Raw genomic sequence first — 22,194 nt, forward strand, 5'->3', positions numbered from 1 at the left:
GCAAGTTAGAACAAGATTCCACAATACAATACAAACAATTTTATCACGTGTGTACTTGTTTGAAGTAGGAAAACCACTTACTTGAGGCGTCTGTTGCAAAGATGTATTTCAAATAAAATGAAACCTATCTATTGTCACGAATGTATGTGTTATATATTTTTAGTATTCGAACTTTTTATTAAAGTATTTAATTTTGCATGAAACCTCATATGAAACGAATTGAACAAAAAAGATTTTCTAATAGCATTTTCAATTTTACAAATAAACTCTTTTTATTATTATTCTTCGACTTGCAACTGATTAATAATACTTCTGTGGTATCAAACTTAAAATACAAAACCTCATCAAATCAGCCGAGTCTATGTCATGTATGTAACAAAACTAATTTCATTGAAACCGATTCTTTTCTGAACATGAGCTTTATGACAATAAGATGAATAAAAACAAGAATATGTTTTACGATAACCATTCAAATGTGAATTGATATCGCAGGATGATATCAAAGGATTTGTTTACAATTTGAAATAAAGTATGCGAGTAAGAGTAGGGAGGGCTGAATCGAAATGTTATAAACCACTGTGATTTTACGTCGAACGCACATAATCTAAGTCATGGTATCTATGCATGTTTTGGGCACGTGTTTGAGGTTATTCAGAAACGGTTGTTGTGAACACTTTTCAAATAGGTATATGTATCACATGTTTATTGTTAAAACGATAATTTATATTAAATAGGAAAAACGGACTGTTCAGAAATACAAATCAGAGAGAAAAGAAGGTTGACTAAAACAAAAGTCTTATTAAAATATAAAAAAATCCTTGTTAATATTGTCCTATTTTTAAACCGTGAAAGCAATATTAAAACGGTTGACGATGTTTGAGGGCACAATATTTGAAAATAAAAACTGAATTTTATAAATGATGCCCCTTTTGGTTAGTACGCTCCTGACGTTTAGATGTTTTATGCATCCCTGTCATTCATATTTGTTTTATTTGAACATTACTGATGAAGGTTAATCGAAATCACAAAATGTATCCATTTGTATTTGTAGTATGTGCATCTTAAGTGCTTTTCGTGATTGACTGTATATAGAACCCTTATATCCAAAAAGGTCAATGCAACCATACATTTTTAAATACTGACCTAAAAATGAACTATGTTTAAGAGATATTATTTGCCTCAATTACATAGAAAGATGCTAATGTTCACTTATCATTGATATACTTCTCCGTTGAATCTCAAATAATTGATACATTATTCCAATGAATGCAATTACAACATCTGGAAGTGTTATAATAATGCCAATGGCTAAGTAGTATGATATTACAGGTTAATTTATACTTTATATAATTATGATTAAGCGCCTTTTAAGAGATAAACACTGAATGAATTAATTTAACAGAATACAAACTTTTTATGACTATTACTATCCTTGAATCGACTCTTATGAATCATACAACAAAAGTGCTAGAAGTAAAAAACAAAAAAACAAAAAAAAACACGCTTACAGCAAAAGGCAAAGAGGTAGAAAAATAGAGTACGCTATGGAAGACTGTCACACTTAATTATTGCCTTTTTTTCCGTTTAAAATAATAAATTTAAAACATTGAAATGCTGATTAATTAAGTCCGAGCTATATACATGTCTCTATTTACTTTAGTTATAGTTGTATTTCTTCTAAAAAATCTTTAAACTCACGATTGTTTTAATGGATTATAGTACTCATAAAATATAAAGCCCTGGGAAAATATTGAAATCGAAACCTTTGCTAATACCATATATAATCATTTTAAAATATATTTCTTGTATGCCAGAGTGAACGTAAATTGCCAATAAAAACTACTAGATGTACACTTGGAAGTCTGCATGTTGTATTGTATTTTTTTTAATAAAACGTAGGGATACTTTCTATTTTCATATACTAACATCAACTTTTTGTGGCTCGGTTTATACGTGATTTTGACAAGGCCATAAAGGTGTCTACGTAGTTTATACTGTTAAAAGAGGGGCGAAAGATACCAGAGGGACAGTCAAACTCATAGATTTAAAATAAACTGACAACGACATGGCTAAAAATAAAAAGACAAACAGGCAAATAAAAGTATAGAACACATAATATAGAAAACTAAAGACTAAGCAACACGAACCCCACCAAAAACTGGGGATGATCTCAGGTGCTCTAAAAAAGTAAGCAAATCCTACTATATATGTGGCACCCATCGTGTTGCTTATGTTATTACAAATCCGATAAATAGTCTAATTTGGTAGGTCACATTTGTGAAAAGGGAAGGGTATTGTAGTTACGACCTGAGGAATATATCCGATATCATCTGTAACATTACCCAGTATTGTTCACCAGTATTTTGTTAATCATCAGTAGTGGGAAGTTCACCATCTAAGTAGACATATGTAAAGTTGTAGTTGCGTTGAGCTTTTGATCAGGCTTTGTCCGTTGTGATAGATTTTTGGACCGCGTTAAATTCAAATTAAATCTGTGAGACCTGATGTGAGTTGTGCAGTTGAATTGACAAATAATCTACAAATTGTTTGAATAAGATAATAACACCCTCATAAATCAAGTGTCTAAAATGAGAGATTACCGGACATCTCCACTACAGAGGGCGAGAGTGTCCACAATGAGAGATTACCGGACAGGTCCACTACAGAGGGCAAGAACCGTAACCCCCTTCCTGACACTTTCAAGATGACAGATCATGTGATCAGTTGAATCAAGTGGATAATACAAAACAAAATTAGACTTGTGTACTTATAATAATTTATTTCAAGAGCAATATCCAGTCTAAGGAAATCCGATTGTGGTTGTTTTTTTATGATTAACCAATGTTATGAGTTTTGAACAGCGGTATACTACTGTTGCCTTTATTTATACAATTTATACTATTTCAAAAATACATTGAAGACAATAAGAGTCACGTGGTTTTCTCCTATGATAGTAAAGACACTTTTAATTAATGCAAACAATCTGCTATATATTAATCATTGTGGAATGTTCTTATATGTATATGATCACCAGCTAGGAAGTCAGTATGTTTTAGTTGACCAGCTAAATTAATTCTATGTACATTAACTACTGTTTGCGAAAATGATTCAAAACATTAAGACGGAAATGTTCATACAGTGTAGCTGTATTTATCTTAACTGTTTGTGATTTTCGGGTTTTAATGCTCTTAAACTTCTTTTTTTATTTGAATTTCCAACTGTTCATTCTAGCGCTATTATTAAGTCTTATAAAGACTTAACATGCTCACTGAAACAAGCATGAATGTTTGTTTACGTTTGTTGGTTTCTGGGTATAACAACATCTTAAAAATTTAACAACGGATATGTGTATACGTTTTGTATTGTGTATACAGCATATTATTATTTGTCTTACCTCCTATAGAGTTATGGGGATATCATTGGTTAAAGGACTACAAGTGTTGAATATATATATATTTGATATAGGTTGTCCTAAGGAATATGGTGTACCGCTGCAAATGTTTGGACCTGTCCTAAGTCAGGAATCTGATGTACAGTAGTTGTCGTTTGTTTATGTAACTTTTACGTTGTTTTTTTATATAGATTAGACCGTTTGTTTTCCCGTTTGAATGGTTTTACACTAGTAATTTTGGGGCCCCAGGGATTCCGCTGGTAGTCGCCATATTCGCCATTTGCGAAAATATAATAATTGTGTCGATAAAAATTCGTCATTTGCGAAAGAATTTGGTGAAAGAAATATTTGTAACGATTTGTTTTCCTCCATCTTGTTTATTTAATTTTTTTCAGGTTTTTACGGACTTCACTTGATCAGACAATACTCGGAATTCATCTTGATCTAAATAAGTGTTTGACAGAAATTCAATAATCAGCTGATCTAGCTATCTACAACAAAGGACTAATTAATAAAGGTGTTGATTGAATTGTTTGACAAAATGATATGGTTAAATGGTTTCCTCTAAATGTCACATACAGAATTTATTTAACACTTTGCGACGCACGTGTTTAAACCAAACTTTTGACGTCTCCTCTCATTTTAAAGAAAGTTTAGAAAAGAAAACTGTTGTTGTGACGAAAAATGTTAACAAAACAAAATCTGATTCAAAACTTTTAGTATCCTTTGACTTTAATATCATTAATTGATTAGGGAAACTACTTTAAAGTCGTTTGAGTAACACACGTGTTTCAAGCATAGTTTTACGTCTCAACGTTTTCATTTACGATGATCAAGAAAAGAAAACTGTCGTTATGAAGAACAACCTCTCGAATTAGAGTAACCCTTCAATGTTATGATTACACATGAAATGAGGGATCAGTTTCATGTGATAAAAGCTTTCGTTTTGTTGTAAAAACCACTTCTTAGTACAAAAGGGCGCATCAGTATTTTTCATTAAAAAGACTTTCCCAACGAACTATACTGGTATTATATGATAAAGACATGTCCAATAAAATTGTTTTATTCCAGGACTTATATCTTCTTTATCATTTAAAGTATAGTGGCCCCCTCATTTAAAAAAGGTGTTTAAAATACAATGAATTTTCTTATCTAAGGGAGGAGGCGGGGTAGAAAAAGAGTTAAATTCTAAACGAAAAATATATTTATGTTACTTGGCGAAAAAAATAATAAAATGGCGAAAAATATATTGTTTTGGCGAAAGAGACGGCGAAAAAATATTGACCCAGGGTAAACCCTGTGGGGTCCTTTATAGCTTGTTATTCGTTGTGAGCCAAGGCTCCGTGTTGAAGGCCGTACATTGACCTATAATGGTTTAACTTTCTTTTAAATTGTTATTTTGATGGAGAGTTGTCTCATTGGCACTCACACCACATCTTCCTATATCTATCAGTTACAATATATAGTTTATCATCAAAATTAGTTACTTCCCTCTCATAAGAAAAAAAACGACACGTCTCTCTATAAAAACAACACTTTGTTTTAGGAAAATCTGCAAGGTTTCAATTGCTTCAGAAATTGATGATTAACGATTCAAATAGATTTTTTAAAAAAAAGCACTCAAAGCTTACAAGTTGTTATTATTGCCATTTGTTTTTGAATATACAAATGGAAGTAGGTTCTTAATACTAAGAAAAGAAGCCCTTATCACTTTAATAGGCCTCTAGTCTATATACTACATGTAAAGATAATCGTTAAAATAAATTCATTACTTAGTGTACTAGTGATTTAATATGATACATATGGGGTCAGTTAATTTCATACTGGGAATTAATTCAACGTACTGAATTTAATGACCTCGTATATAGCATATAAGGTCACTAGCACACTATGCTACTAATAATATGTGTCTAATGGCTACCCTTAATAAATTAACTTAGTGTAAAAAATGTTAATATTTCAAAACTCTTTGAAGATAAAAACACTTTGACAATACTTTGTCAATAATTGGAGGTTTCAAATAAAACAAAATACATTATTACATTAGATTACTTTGTATGGAGTTACAGATAAGCATGACTATACATATTAAGATAGTCGTTATATGATTAATACTAAATAATTAAGTTGAAAGCACCTATCACATCAAACTTGAGATAAAGGATACAACAGTCAAGTATGTCTCATATATTGACTTACATCTAGAAATTGACAATGAGGCTGAGTTGAAACAAAAGTTTACGTGGGCTTGTTTTTCCTAAAATTTTCCTTAATAGAAGGTTGCTGCTCGCAAGAAAGCTACTAAACAAAAAGTTTATAGTGGTGAAGTTTAAATCACCACGTCGTTAATTTTATGGACGCCGTCACGAGTTGGATGATCATTATGGAATATCGTGGTCACAGATCGCAGAGGATATGTTTAAATTTCGATTTTGCCATTGGACTAGGGACTTTTGTTTTGAATTTTCCTCGGTATTTTTGTGATTTTACTTTTTCGTAATGGCATAACTAGAATCGTGTTCACTTTTCCTTAATGTGACCTACATGAAATTGAGAATGGAAATGGGGAATGTGTCAAAGAGACAACATCCCGACCATAGAACAGACAACTGTAGAAGGTCACCAAAAGGTCTTCAATGTAGTAAGGAACTCTAGCACCTGAAAGCGTCCTTCAGCTGGCCCCTAAACAAATATCTAAACTAGTTCAATGGTAATGGACGTCATACTAAACTCCGAATTATACAAAAGAAACTAAAATTAAAAATCATACAAGACTAACAAAGGCCAGAGGCTCCTGACATACCTATACTTATAACTGGGTTTGCACTAACGTGAGCAACACAATGGGTGCCACATATGGAGCACCTTAGGTCACCCCCAGCTTTGTATGTGGAATGGTTTATACTCTAGTCATGAAGAATATAATTTATGTATTTGCAGTATTGAGCTTTGAAGTAGTTTTCAATAACTGTGAGTCCTTACAGATTGGACCTGACAGATGTTTCTCAAACCACGCCTCTTTTGGGGATATTTAGAATATTCATAGAAAATTTATTATGTTTACATACTTGTTCCCATTTCTGATCTGTAGGTTGCATCTCATAGAGAAATAGCTCGGGAAAGTTACCAGAAAATATACACGTGAATATTATTTATATTGAAATCTATGGTAACCCTACAGTCGAAGTAGGGATAGTTAAGAAATTTAGTGTTAGTTTAAACTCTTAGAAGGTCGGGACATATAAACGATGAAAATATGCCGAACAGCCCTATATTTTGACCATTGAAAAAAATAATACTGCATATGAACCTTGCATTCCAGGATATGATTTTTTTTCAAAACTTCATAGTAAAAGTGGTACAATTTTAGCCGTTAAGGGAGTTCCTATTTCAATATTTACAGAAATGCAAATGCAAATCACATAATGTTTCATTGTATTTAAGAAAATAACCATCACTAGAAGTTAACTTATCAAAGGTTCATCCTTTTTCTTTCTGTGTACAAGCTTTAGTAACCAGGTTACTTCAAGTTTCCAAAATATTCCATAGAAACACCCAAAAAAAATGGTGCTTTGAAACACCAAAGATATATGTATATGACATTAATTTTTCCTGCAATGAAATGTAGGAACAAATTTCCTACAACTGTCAAATGCAAGGGCATATTTTTTTTGACCTGTTGTCGTATTCAAACGATGTTGACGTACTATGATTTGGTGGTATTGCTCCTAGTGCGTATTATTTGAGATTGCCATTACGCACGGTGGTTTGGCTAGCGAAACAAAACTAGGTTCAATTCACCCGTGTTTCTTAAAATGTCCTGTACTCAGTCAGGATTATGGCAATTGGTATATAAAAGTTCGTTTCTATGTATGTTGCAGTGTTCCATTGTTTCAATTTTTTCCTCTTATGGTTGATGTGTTTCCGTCGGTTTTAGTTTGTAACCCGGATTTATTTTCTCGCAATCGATTTATGACTTTTGAATAGCGATATACTACATTCTAGACCATGTTGAGTCTCTGTCAATTTCTTACAACAAATATTTCAATACCAATTGATATTTTCAACCTTTACACCACCATACCAAATGACAATGAGAAACCCGTCTACATGATGTTGTATTTCACCATAAAAATTGTTATTTTGATACCATACAGCATAATTTGTTTACATGGTACCCGAGAATTAACTTTTTTATCGAATGACAAATGACCAGTTTGCTGAAGTCGATGACCATATTTGTGTTGAATTAGGGGGAGGGTAAAACAAGAAGATTTGAGATGCTACATTTTTTAACATATAGGTAGGCTATATTCTTGAGTTTAAACATATTTATTTAAAATAAATTGGGAAACAAGTTTTGCAACTGATATTAGTGCCTATCCACTATAAGGGTGCGAGTGCTGCCTTGTAGCGGCATTAGCCTACAAGGATGTCTTTCATGTGCAAGATATGTGGCTCTTTTTTAACACGGGCAGCCATTTATCGTCCCCTTTCTCTCTATAGGTATATTAATGATGTTCTTTCAATTAAAAATACAAAATGTTCTGACTGGGTCCAATTGATATTAATAAATCCTCTTATTTTTAAACATGCACCCCGAATTTGCAGCTGCTTCTCATACTTTGGGAAACGGTAAAGAGGTCTGTACAAAATATAAATGAGCCAGGCTTTGGTAAAAAAAAAAGACTCCAACAAAGTTCATTGGAAAGTACCATGACCTTAAAAAAAAAATATTCAGTGTCTCTTTAACAAATAGTTCAGAATGGTCCTTGGTAATTGATTCAATGTACTAATGTCGTGTACCATTTTTAATAACTTGTCCGTTTTCTCTGTATTTGATATAGCAATAAAGAGATGTTTGCCGGTGAGACAACTGGAACTATAGTTCAAGTAGATGAATATTGTTATAAAATTGTTCAGGTCACGAAACTTTCTTAAATTACGCGAAAACCCTAAAATGTATAAACAACTAAAAAAGTCCCCGACATTAAAAAAATTTGAAACAATTTAAACAAGCAAAAAATAACGAACTAAATTATAACAAATCAATTTAAGAAAAAACAAGTCTTACAGATTTTGATCCCAATGCTCTTCAACTTCTTACTTTTTTGGCCTTCTTAACTTTATTTTATTCGAGCTTCACTGATGAGTCTTTTGTAGACAAAACCCGCGTTGGGCGCATATACAAAATTACTATCCTGGTATCTATGATGAGTTTATTCACAGACATAAACCAACAACTATTACTGAACTGTAGACACATCTGTGGACATCACTGATGTAGTTTATTTCAGATGTGAGATTCGAACGCAGGAGGTTTTTGAAGTGTTGTTTTCATTTTGTATACCCATGTATTCATATTTTACAACATTTGTGCTTTAAAATGTGTCTGTCGTTATGTTTTACTATGATGTGTGAAATATTAATCGGGACATGCCTGTTCCAAGTAAGGAATACCACAGTTCGTTTCCATTCGTTCCATTTATTCAAAGAGTCGAGCTGTTTTGGGGTTTGGTGTTTTTGTATCATTTTGTGAACTTCTATAAATTTACCTTAGAGTTCGGTATTTGTTTTTATTCACTTTTTTATACTAGTATTAGGAATTAAGTCTTCAACATGTTAGCAAATGTATTCATATGAATACGATAATATTTTACTGATAGTGAACGTTGTGCACATATATAAATCAGTTCTATCGTTACTGCCTGTACTAAGTCAGGAATATGAGTTGTTAGCACATACTTACAACTTCTCGTCCAATGAAATTGCTTGAATTTGCCTTCTAATTTTCATAGAACATACTTTTTTCGTGTACTAAGTAGCTATGCATGAATGACCACAAGGGTAAGATTTCATTGTATCGTAATCAAGATATTGAAATAAAATTGCTACTGGCTATTTTGAAAAAAATGTTGTGTTCCAAATTTAACTAAATAGTTTGTAATTAGTTTTCAAATTAATTTTCAAACATTCTACTATTTAATCTTTGGATCTAAAAATGTTTTTGGCGATTAAAAGTTTCTTTTTATTTAAATGAAGAGTGACAAATATGGTTCTTTATACCTTGATTAGAGTACAATGCCATCTACCATTGTAATCATTTATCTTCCATGCAACTACTTTGTACCCAAAAATAGAGTGAACCATGAAACCTTGTGAAGGAAAATTAAAGCAATTTGATCTATTTCGTCATGAATTGATTGATTATTGGTTGCTTAATTTCCAGTGACAGATATTTCATGTATGTAAACTATCCACTAGACGACCTATGGGTCCATACCAGGGGCAGATCCATCCATTTTTTAAAAGGGGTTCCAACCCAATAAAAAGGGGGAAGGGTCAACTCTATGTCCTCATTCAAAAGCATTTATCATCTAAAAAAGAGCGTTTTCCACCACCCCCTTTTTGGATCTGCTACTGCAAACTATCTATATGTTTTAAAATTTATCATAGTTTTAGTTTTTATATAAAATTGAAAAATAATGGCAAGAATGTAAAGCTTCCACTGCAATTTAATAATTGCCTGCTTTGGGTCAATTCTGTCATCTTACCATTTAAAGAAGTACATGTATATCCAACACACAGCTTTATATCAATAAACATACTTACACATTAGCTACACCTTTTTTTTATTCTACTTTGTACTGTCCTACTCATCTCGCTGTTTATTCTGTATTATGTGTTATTCAAATCAAATCAAATAATGTTTGTCGTTAGGCTTTATGTTGTTTTCGAATATTTTACGTAGGGTTTGTTATTTGTGATTTCGTCTATTTGTCATGATTAAAAACATCGAAGGTGCTGGTCGTCAAAGCTTGATTTGCGACAGTCACTTTGATACCTATTCCGTTTTGCATTAATGTGTAGCAGGAACAAAGCTAGAGTTATTCTTAATAACTTTTATTTTTTTTTTAAGTCGCTTATATGTTTTTAAATATATTAAAAATAAAAGCCCTTATATGCTGTTTTATGTTTATCATATTTATCGTAGTATTTCTTAGCGTCTTTCTTTTCTCCATAAATTTCTAACGCTATTGCTAAACATTTGTAGACTTCTCCATGTGAAGAAACCTCACCATTGAAAAATTTCTCATCCATAGAAGATCGCAGGTCCTGTATGGCCTGCATAAATTTAGACTTTTCATTTAAACGAAAAAAGCAGAGAAAACGTAAAAAACGAATATACACCAATGGGGGTATAAAAGTCGCTGTTGTTAACTGTACATCTAGTTCTGGCGGAATTACTCTTGAATTATAGTAAAAAGAAATCTCATTTATAACATGTTTCTTGTACAGATGTCTGCATTTCCATAACTTTCTTCGTATTCCATGTTTCTCAATCTCTGACAAATTATTAGCGATGCCTATATTATTTTCATGAAATAATTTATCCGTGGTACATTCTGTCAAAGCATGATTTATAAGTTGAAGAGAAACTTTGTATTTTCCAATACAATAGTAGTATGTTGCCAAGTACATCCAACTGAAAACTGCATCTACTCGTAATCCAATGATTAAGTACGGCAAATATTGCTTCACTAATTTATATTTAAGTCTGTTAGGACATTTGGTATGGATATCCATAGTTTTACCTACAAGCTGACAGAATTCAGAAAAAACTATTAATGGCATGAAATCAGTTGTTGCATATTTTAAAAATCGATTGATAAACAATTTTCCTTTGTTCAATTGACGATCAGGTGGGTGTAAGAGACTGGTAACTCCAAATACCCGAATAAATGGTCGTGATATCTGAAGACTTACAGCTGTAAGATTCGAACAAACAACTTCAATATCAGACATCTTTTGTGCAAAAAGAGCGTCGATGAAGAAGTTCGAAAGCACATTACAACTCCTAAACATATATATTCCCCTTGACCACAAGTCATTTAAAAATTTTAGAAATTCAGAATGCTGTCGATTAAATCTGCACTCAAACAAATTATTCTTAATTATAAAATAATGAGGAAGACATTTGTAAGTGATACAATATATTAGTCGTTTTAAGCATTTCATGAAACATGGCCATACATTTTCTGGTCGCCAAATGGATGGATCGCATTCCTCACAAACCCAGAATACGATAGTTTTCATAAAATATGAACAGAGTAAACCGTTGAATTGCTCATTTTTGTCAATAATTTGCTTTAATAAAAGTTTCATGAGTGCATAACATAAAAGCTGAGTATTTGTGAACGAGAATATCAGAAGTTTTTCTGCAACGGAAAATGAAATTCTCCATTCCAAATGTTCATTTGGTGAGTCTTTGCAACCTATGGGAACAAACAAAGTACCATAGCTACATAAACGTGACACTAAACATGGAGACGGCCAGTAACGTTCCCTTTTTATCCATGGCTGTGCCTGGTTAATCCAAACAGGACATCTCAGACAAACAGTTAGATCACAAAGGCCCCGTTCTGTCTCGTCTGAAACACACGGACCATGGAAGTGAAATGGTTTAAAGAGCCAGGTAAACGAAAGCAGTAAATACCTAATCCGTTCACTTTCAAGTCGATATTCCTGTCCATGTGGATAAAGAGCCAATTTTATAAGTGAATCAAAATGACAGCTGTACCCTTTAAGTTGAGAAAAGCAAGGTTTACATCCATCAGTATCTATCACCATATTATGTGGAATTCGAAACGATTCTTCTGTTCTTTCTTCACTTATATGCACATTTTGAAAAAGCAACATGATGTCTAAATCGCTCCCCATGTCTAGGTCTTCTGCTCTGCTGCCACTTGTGATCAGTACGAAGTCTGATCTTTCTGTGAAGTAATCTGCTGAAGCGAAAAATTGTCGTCTTACATTAACGACTTCCTCTGATCCCATTGCCGCACACAAACAATGGTAAAGTTTTCTACACACATCTTTGTTTATCGCCATCTGAAATTAATTCAAATTAATGGATAACTGTACATAAACCACTACAGTTCAGTTCTTGGTATGTGACAAAAACAGTTAAATTGAATCAAAAGAAAAACGTACACAGTACAAAATATGTCATGTTTGGACATATCATATGAAGCGGAAAACACGTTAAAGACGTCCACATTAACAGATACTTAGTACTTAATTAGATAAAAGAAGATGTGGTATGAGCGCCAATGAGACAACTCTCTATCCAAGTCACAATTTGTAAACTAAACTATTAAGCATAAATTAAAAGCATCTTATGTATTTGTCGTAAAGGTTGTAGTTTTATCATATATTTAACAAAAATTCATGTGTTTGAGAAACTTAATATTTTAATTTGTTTCACTCCTACTACCAAATTGTGATCCCCCATTTATCTTATAGAGACACTTGCTAAAATTGTACAAATGCGTTGGTACAGCTGTCAAAATAAATGCTCAGATAGGTCCAAAGAAAAGTAATTTTGAGTCAAAAATTTGGTGTTGTGCTAGTATCATAGAAAAATAAACTTTTTTTGCAATTCAAATACTGTAAACTCACATATAAAATATTTTTCCAAAAACAGTTTCATTCTCGTGTTTGTTTTCAGATTTGCATAGGCGAAAAAGAAAAAGAAACAGGCAATACAATTTATTTGATTCTGAAATCATGAAGAAAAATACAACTTTTAATTTGAGATCCTTATTTTTAGAAGATATTAAATTGATGATACAAGGTAATACACTATCTTATTGAACTTCAATAGAGAAGGCATGCAGTGAGAAACAGAGAGAAAAATTCAATTGCACGATTCGCACCGTGGCAAAAACAGAAAGTGAAAAGGCAATTATTACACTTCTTCAATTATAGTTGAAAAATTCAAACGAAAACAGTATAAAAGGGGCACTTATGAGAGCAAAGGCAAATTGGTACGATTTGGGAGAAAATCATGAAACATCCATGTAAAATTACTTCTTCTTAAAACGGGAGTAGACTCCTAGGTAGAAGGTTAAACGATCCTGGAATTACTAATCATAAAACACGGGTAAATTGTCTTTACTTTGGTAAATACTTTTATCTGATGAGGAAAAAAAAGTTTATAGATTCAAAATATATCTAAAATTATGAAGTACGGAACATCTCCTGGTTTGATCAGTGTTACCACTGCGTTTTATGAAAATAATTTGGCCTGACATCAAGTCATATCCGAAATCTGTAACAACTTGAATTATTAATAATAAATTATACTAATATATTTCATGTACTAGCGGTCAATAAATCTATTCACTGTATTTTGATCATTTGTATAAATTATCATTGTTATACGATTTCTGAATTTGATATAGAACAATTTCCGATATGATCTTTTGAATAAAAGTCACCATAAATTAAAAATGATAAACAATTATAAAGACGTATACGTAAACAAAATGAGTTATGTAATATATAATAATGAAAAACTTACTATATGTTGATTACCCTTCCAGAGCACCTGAGATCATCCCCAGTTTTTTGTGGGGATGTTGTGTCTTGTATACTCAGTAAGGTCTAGATCACTCACCTGCTGATAGAGTACCTGCTGATATAGCACCATCAGCTGGCGATACGGCACCTTTTTGGAAAATTTGATTTGCCTCCCTTTGCACAGTGTCTTAAGTTTTTAGAGAAAAAAACTATTATTGATATCCTTTAACTACTAGTAATTGCCCAAAAAAAAAACATTTTACGAAATGTGTTCTTCCACAACCATTTTTAAACTTAAAATATATCCTAAATTGTATTTTCACAAACAGATCTAATATACAACTATTTTCTTCTCATTTTAACATAATTTAAATTGTTTTGTCGGGATTTATTTGAATAAATACTTTGAAAATATAACTATTTTTTAATTGGATTTGTAGAAGTATCTCCTTTAGATCTAAATAAAATGTAAACTATAAGCTTACAGAATAAGATTTAATGTTCGTTCTAAATATTTTTCATATAACTCACAAATAACGATGCCTGCCCTGTCATATATATAAATGAAGTTCTGGATGGGGTGTTTATATATATATATTAGAGAATGATGGACAAAGACAACAGAATTGACACAAAAAAGGAATAATAAACAATAGGATGAAAATAGAGAATAATTTATGTAAACTACAACTTAAAGACTAAAATGTAAATCTCGTTCTAATTAACCAAATAATGATGCCTGTCATACACATGAATGAGGGTCTGGATGGGGTATTGATATAAAAGAAAATAATGGACATAGAAGACAGAATTGACAAAAAATGAAAAGATAATAATTTGGGGGAAAAAATTAAATAATGGGATGCTAAAATTCCGGCAAAGAAGAGAGAATAATGGGCAGGGGCGGATCCAGCCATTTTAAAAAGGGGGTTCCCAACCCATGACAACGGGGGGATCCCACTATATGTCCCCATTCATATGCGTTGATCGGCCAAAAAAGGTGGACTCAAACCCCCCATCCCCCCCCAACCCACCCACCCCCCCCCCCCTCCCCCCACCCCCCGGATCCGCCAATGATGGCATGAAATATAACGAACATATAGATAGAGCAGAAGCATTTTTTTCTATTTGAATGTATTGTCAAAAAAGAAATGCACAATGATACACTGTGGTCTCAAGCCAGTCAACTACAATTTATTCTAGAATTCATCGACTGCACTATCTAATATTCATCACGTAATTATGATCCAAATTCAATATTTGACTCTCCGCCTCTTTAACTTATCAACTTTTACTTGAACTATATGAATCATGATTTTTTTAAAGGTAAAATATCAAGTTAAAAACTCTCCGTGCATGTCTCTTTTTATATCCACATGGCTATTGTTTTAAAAATCGCTTGAATAACTAAATTCCACTGCCGCTAGTTGAAATTATCTTAAAAACTAAGCACAATTTCACAATAGAGACCATTGTGTTAAAGGAGGCAATGCCTCTACAGCTAGATTGTTCAACAAATACATACTTGGATCATTCCACAAATATTCTTATAAGAAGACTATCGAAAATAAATCAAGACCACTACATAAGGGGGGGGGGGGTAAACAGCGACAACCGAATACGGAACGGAAACGGAAAGAAATATTCAAAAGAAATATTCATATGGACGCAGTTTAAGCAAGGATTCGTATAGCATCTAGATGTGTAGGCGATGTAATACCCGCAATTAATCAAAGCACGCTGAGCATCTTTAAAAAGCACCATAGGTAAACATACTGAGCATCCTTAAAAAGCACCATCATGGGTAAACACACAAAATATCGCGCTACATAAAACATTATATTTTATTATACCTTTTTAATCATGTCAAAATGTGGGCTTCTGATTGGTCAATACGAAGGAGACAATTGGCTCTATCCCATGGCAAATGCTCTATTACCCATTAGGGGGACGCTTGATCATGTGTGCGATTTACTAAATAGGGATGATTGTTATGTAAAAGATGTCATAGTTTATTACTTTGCATTCCAAATTGAAAAGAGCAATTATTATAACTGAGTTTAATACAGCCCTCAAGTAAATAACACATAGCTGAAATGGTTATAGAGCAAATTGTTGCCCCTCGAAAAGACATTGTCAACCTTGGAATGAAGAGAACAACGAAAATCCCTAACGGCTGAAATAACATCTCCATCCAAGCAGAGACATATAATGATATTGTATTATAATTAATATGTCTCGGATCCAAGTAACACTTTATAAAAGTAAACCTATAGGTCGGTCAAGGTATGGCCTTCAACACGGAGCTATCGCTCACACCTAACAGCAAGCTATAAATTAAAGGGCCCCACAAATTATTAGTGTGAAACCGTTCAAGCGGGAAATAAAGGTCTTATATCTATATAAAATTCTATAATTCATTTTCCTCTGGGCTTATGCCATCAAAGGCCGATCCCAGCCCCTTTTTTGTGGTAAAAAATTGTTTGGTTGATTATATAGGGAATCACTGAAGCATGACTGGAGCCGCCCCCATAGGTCAGTCAGCTGCCCCCACCCCCCACCCCCTTATGAAAAGTTCTTGATCCGCCACTGGTCATATGCTCAGTTTTCAACTATTGTTAGCCATGCATTGGGAATATAAAATTATCAGCCCCATACACTTCTATAAAAACATACAAGATGTGTTTGCTTCAACCAAAGATGTCAAATATTAAACATAGGCAGATCCAAGCCCCCACCCTTTTTGTGTGAAAAAAATGGTTGATTATAAAGGGAACCATTGAAGCATGAATTTAGCAGGCCCCGCTTATGTAAAATGTCCAATACCGAATTACTCATATTCTATCTACATGTATATAGACTAAAGTTCTTTTAAAACACTGAAATCTTGTACCGTCCTATAACATTACACAAAAATTGACTTTCAATAAGGGTGATACTGTACATTTATTTCCTGTGCCTGAGGCAGATGTGAAGATTTGTTCACCCAAGAATATTAATATTTCACGAGGGCTCTGCCGGAGGGAAATATTATTTTTGGAGGGTGAACACATCTTCATATCTCCCGAGGCCAAGGGAAATAAATGTTGTATTCCACTGATTATGCTTTGTTTACTTCATATCTCAGTTTCATGCTTAACAAAATTTATTTGATCCCGGATCATGTTGAAACCTCTATGAGACCCACTCTACATGTATTTACCTGGTTACTATTTGCTTCATCCCTTTCAGATGTTGAATGCAAGTGATTCAGATTCAGAAGATGCAGAGTGCTTCCTATCTGTCCAAGAACTTAAAACTTGGAAGGTAACAGATCTGAGAGAATGGCTTCGAGCAAAAAAATTGAAAATTAGTGGAACCAAGGACTCTTGTAAACAGGGTATATAGAGCATTGAAATTTGGTCAAGAATCTGGTGAAGATGGTGGGATAGATGCAGTCACATGTAATATTCAGGATTTTGAATTACTCAAAGATGATTGGAAACAAGAACTATCTTTAAAAAAGATATCCGACGTATTTAAATTTGAGTACATTTTTAAAACTATCATTTCGATAACCTTCAGAAGCACAATGACTTAATGATGCAGGACCTCTTTAATTAAATCTCCATCTGAATGTAACTACAAGAAGGCAATTGCAGTGCACTGAAAACCTGCATAGTTTGACACAATATGTCCTTGGTGGCAACGCCCGTTCACTACCTTCATCTTGTGAACAACAATGCTCTAACTATCTAAAAATCAATGAATTACCAACAAAAGAACGTTACAAACTGATTTGTGAATATTCCGATTATATTTAAATAAGTGATTTACTATTTATATAACGTTTTCTCTGTTTGTGTTCAGTATTCTCGGTTCTCGTATTTTTCTGTTTACATTCACCAAAACCTCGCGGAAATCTCACATGCGTAGGTGCGTTTTAAAAGTCATGTACGTTCGTACAACAAAGTTTACATTAAAAATTATATAATTGTCCCGAATAAACAGCTGTCATGGATGCAAAGAGCTATAGGAGAAACAATTATTTTAATAAAAATATAAATCTTTGTAAGATCTAGTTCAAATATTTATAGTTTTTCACTTGCTTTCTATCACGATATAATTACCGAGATTTACAGCATTTTGTCCAATCACAGGCAGGATTTTCGAGCATGCGTATTCTGTTGCCATAGTTAAGCGTCCTTAAGTTCAAAGGGCACAAACCGAAGCTATACCGACTACGGTCCGTGTAACACTTATCAATTCAAAGTTTTAAAAAGTTTTGAAATTTTAGATTTTTGGAATTTTGATCAAAGTTTTAAAATATCAAAATTTCAAATTGTGTAAAAGTTTTGAAATTTTGAAATTTTAACCAAATTATTAAAATATGAAAATTCTAAATATCGTTTTTAAATTTGATAGTTTAGAAATTTGATCAAACTTTTAAAATACTAAACCTAACGTGCAATTTTGATTTTTTCACTTTTTGAATGTTTGTTTTTTTAAACTTTTGATTAAAATATCAAAAATAGAAAAGGGGCAAAAAGAGGGGTACCTGTAAACTGGGAAACGAAATAAAAGTGAAACGAAACGAAACAGAATGAAATGAAAACATGCTGATACATAAAAGTTAATGTATAGAATAAAACCACAGGTACGGACAGTTCTATGAGGTGAAAAATAGGATGACAAAATAAATATTTCTCAAAAGAAGAGAATTCATTTTGAACCAACTGAAGACACACGGCTCTGATAATGACCATTTTACATGATGATTTACCCAGCACCCATATTTTAGGAGTAACAGTAAAAACTGATTAACTCGCAGTAGGTCAAATAGTATGGTTAGGCTGAGTATATATGTGTTTTCTGCTGGACTTTAAGCAATAAAATGGTTCAATACACGTTGTATTATCTTATTTGATTTCAACTTTTTCTTTTTTTCTCTACTATTTCTTACTTTCTGCAATCATGTCGGTAGATGAATAAATCTTTTATGATCATCTTTAACGTTTTAATCAGCAACAATTTCCTTTCTTTATTAATTATAAAAAAGAAGATGTGGTATGATTGCCAATGAGACAACTATCCACAAAAGGCCAACATGACACAGACATTAACAACTATAGGTCACCGTACGGCCTTCAACAATGAACAAATCCCATACCGCATAGTCAGCTATAAATTGTTGGCCTTAGATATTCAGCTTTGAGCGTTCCTGATCCAGAAAAGCGCTTCGGTCGTAACTTTTAACGTTTTGTTTTCATTTTTTTATCGTTTGCATGACGATCGTATATTGCCTTGTATCAATAATTTCAGTTCTAAGTATTTGTACGGTAGGAAATCTGAATTCATGGTGTCCCAATGAACGTTGTGGTATCTGGAATGTGGGAGGTTTTCGCTATCTTATTACGCCGAAATTAAGAGTAAAATCAATTATCGGTAGCCTGGAGTCAGGAACTTTTTATAAGGTTTCTACATAAACTCTTCATAGATAGTTGCCCGGGTGTAAATTTTTTATTTGCGCCTGACGCGCGTTTCGTCTACAAAAGACTAATCAAAGACACTCGAATCAAATTAAGTTTAAAAAAAGCCAATAAAACCAAATTAAATTAAAAAGGTAAAAAATTTTAAAAAAAATAAGAAACGTTAACATACAACTTATCGTTCTGGTTTTGTAAAAGCTGAACACATTCATCATATTTATCATAAACGTATACCATACACATTATTTCCAGGCTTCATATTAATGTAAAAGTTGCCGCTGTACATTATGCCCCCATCTATCCACTTGTAGGCGTCGGCATTTTGAATATTTTATTTTAGCGATAAATGGTAATCTTATTTGGGAATCTGATATATAAATATTGTCACTAAGGTGACACTTTTTTTTTTAATTTTATTTTACTTGGATACATTCACGAGGGGCTTCAATAATGGTACATAAAAATATTTTGAACCCCAGTTTAATAGGGGAAAAATCTGTGCAAGCAGAGGACAAAACAAATATCATCTGAATCCAGATTTCCCCCATACCTTAAAGTGTTAAATTTTGAACCAAATAATTTGATCAATAGCGATAAAAAAAACTTCATAAATTAAATTTTAAGAGCTTAGCGCGATTTTTTTACTTCAATAAAACAACTTTTGGAGTTAAATGGGCGCTCCCTTAGATAACGTTTGGACTGATGCTTGTAAAAAGTATATGCATTTATCATATACGTAGCTCCATTGGGGGCTCTAAATCAACCTCTGTTTTTAAATAGCACATAAAAGGAAAAGGGTTTTTTTTTTGGTATCAAGAGATATCATTTTTCCGTATTTGTTATTTATGCATTTTTAAGTTATCGAACGATAATCAACTTTAAGTACGTCCAATCAGAATGGGACGTGTAAAGAGAGTGCCACGCTGTCAGCTGCATGATGGATTTTTCCATTTTTGGCCATACACCAATGTTGCTCTCGAAAAACCAGTACATTGTAAAATGCTGAATTTCAAGTAAAGCATTCACCTTCAGAACACTGAAAACTGAATATTTGAAAGTGAAGTATATATAAGAACCGAATCAATTGAAGAGGTGTTTCGCTAAAATGAAGTTAATCTGATGTACAATGGTTGTCTTCTGTTGATGTAGTTCATACGTGTTTCTCGTTTTGATATAGATAAGACCGTTGGTTTTCCCGTTTGAATGATTAACACTAGTAATTTTTGGGGCACTTTATAGCTTGCTGTTCGGTGTGAGCCAACGCTCCGTGTTGAAGGCCTTACCTTAACCTATAATGGTTTACTTATATAAATTGTTATTTGGATGTCGAGTGTCTCATTGGCACGCATACCACATCTTTCTTTATCTATTAAACATACCAAAATACATCTATAAGGGCTACTTTGCCCGAGCCAGCTGAATCCGGAGTTTCTTTGAAATTTGTATGTAAAGAACCTATTTTGAATTATCGATTTTTGGTTGTCAGTGACAAATATTTCATGAATGATAGCAATAAATACACCAGGGAGGATTTGTGTTTGTTATTCATTTGATGAAGACATTATCTTTCAATTAGTTTAATTGAGGTCTGGAGCTGGCTTTATACATGTATATATATGGCAGTCCTTTGTTAATTTATTAACATTGTCATTTTGATTACTTTCTTATGTTTCCTATTCTGACATAGGACTTGGATTTCTTTTAAAGTGTGTTTAATTAACTGTGTGAATGTTAGTTCATTCTACATTTTCTAGAGGTAGAGGGGGGGAGGGGGGGTTGTGATCTCACGAAACATGTGCATTTGTGGGCCTGCATCTGTCCCAATTCAGGAGCCTCTGGCCTTTTTGATGCCGGTTTAAATAGGTGCCGTGTGTATATGTTTCCCTCTTTTCGCCCCTTTTCTATTTTTGATATTTTAATCAAAAATTTAAAATATCAAACTTTCAAAAAGTGAAATAATCAAAATTGCACGTTAGGTTTAGTATTTTAAAAGTTTGATCAAATTTTTAAACTATCAAATTTAAAAACGATATTTAGAATTTTGATATTTTAATTATTTGGTTAAACTTTCTAAATTTCAAAACTTTTACGCAATTTGAAATTTTGATATTTTAAAACTTTGATCAAAATTCCAAAAATCTAAAATTTCAAAACGTTTTAAAACTTTGAATTGATAAGTGTTACACGGACCGACTACGTCGGAAAAAATAGACACACTAGATATTCCACCTCTAAAAGTAAAGGATGTAGATAACTACAAAAGAATCCTACAACCGGGACTAGAATAAGTTTTGATAAACACATGATTAAAGCTAAAAGATTTTGCAATGAAAATTTTGTTTATGATATATTTTACAATAAAATCAACAAGATCATTGTTATTTTAAGGCCAATTGCTTGCCATCAATGAGACTAAAGGTTCAAGTTGGAAATTCTGACCAAATGTCTACCTTTTACTCATTACATGTGTGTCTTTCAAAAAAGGCAGGGTATATTTTATCCGGACATTGCAATTGCAAGGCAGGTGATGCTGGTTTTTGTGCACATGTTGGTGCTCTTTTATAAACATTAGAGAAAACACAAAATTCATGTACCAGTGATGCTTGTCAGTGGGATCGTCCTAGACCTATAGCAAGAAAACCAAGTTCAAAAAGAGTCAAGGATATAACATTTGCAAAAACCGATAAAGATAAAACTGATAAAGTAAAACCATATCCTGGAGTATATAAACCAAATTCTTGTGACAATGATGAAAACGAGTTCTTAAGTGAAATATTAGATGGACTAATATATGACTTTTCGTTATCATAATATTAATTCAACATATTGTAAAATTGTATTTTATTTGTATTTCAGCTTTTTACCATTTGTTAGATTGGTTTGAGAATAAATTGTCAGCACCTGATATTCTTATTGATTGAGCCCAATTGTGGTTATACTTAAATTATGGTCAGGCTATTACAGTAAAAG

At 32.7% G+C, this 22,194-nt stretch overlaps 1 long non-coding RNA gene across 1 annotated transcript; it reads right to left on the reverse strand.

Moving 5' to 3' along the window:
- Positions 1 to 11,522: 11,522 nt before the first annotated feature.
- LOC139487552 (uncharacterized) lies at positions 11,523 to 13,859 on the reverse strand. The gene is made up of 2 exons (XR_011655833.1): positions 13,758 to 13,859; positions 11,523 to 12,283 (listed from the first exon to the last, which is right to left on the reverse strand). It is a non-coding gene; the product is annotated as an uncharacterized lncRNA (long non-coding RNA).
- Between the last annotated feature and the right edge of the window lie 8,335 nt (positions 13,860 to 22,194).

This window comes from Mytilus edulis, chromosome 9 (genome assembly GCF_963676685.1).
Source record: "Mytilus edulis chromosome 9, xbMytEdul2.2, whole genome shotgun sequence".
Classification (NCBI taxonomy): domain Eukaryota; kingdom Metazoa; phylum Mollusca; class Bivalvia; order Mytilida; family Mytilidae; genus Mytilus; species Mytilus edulis.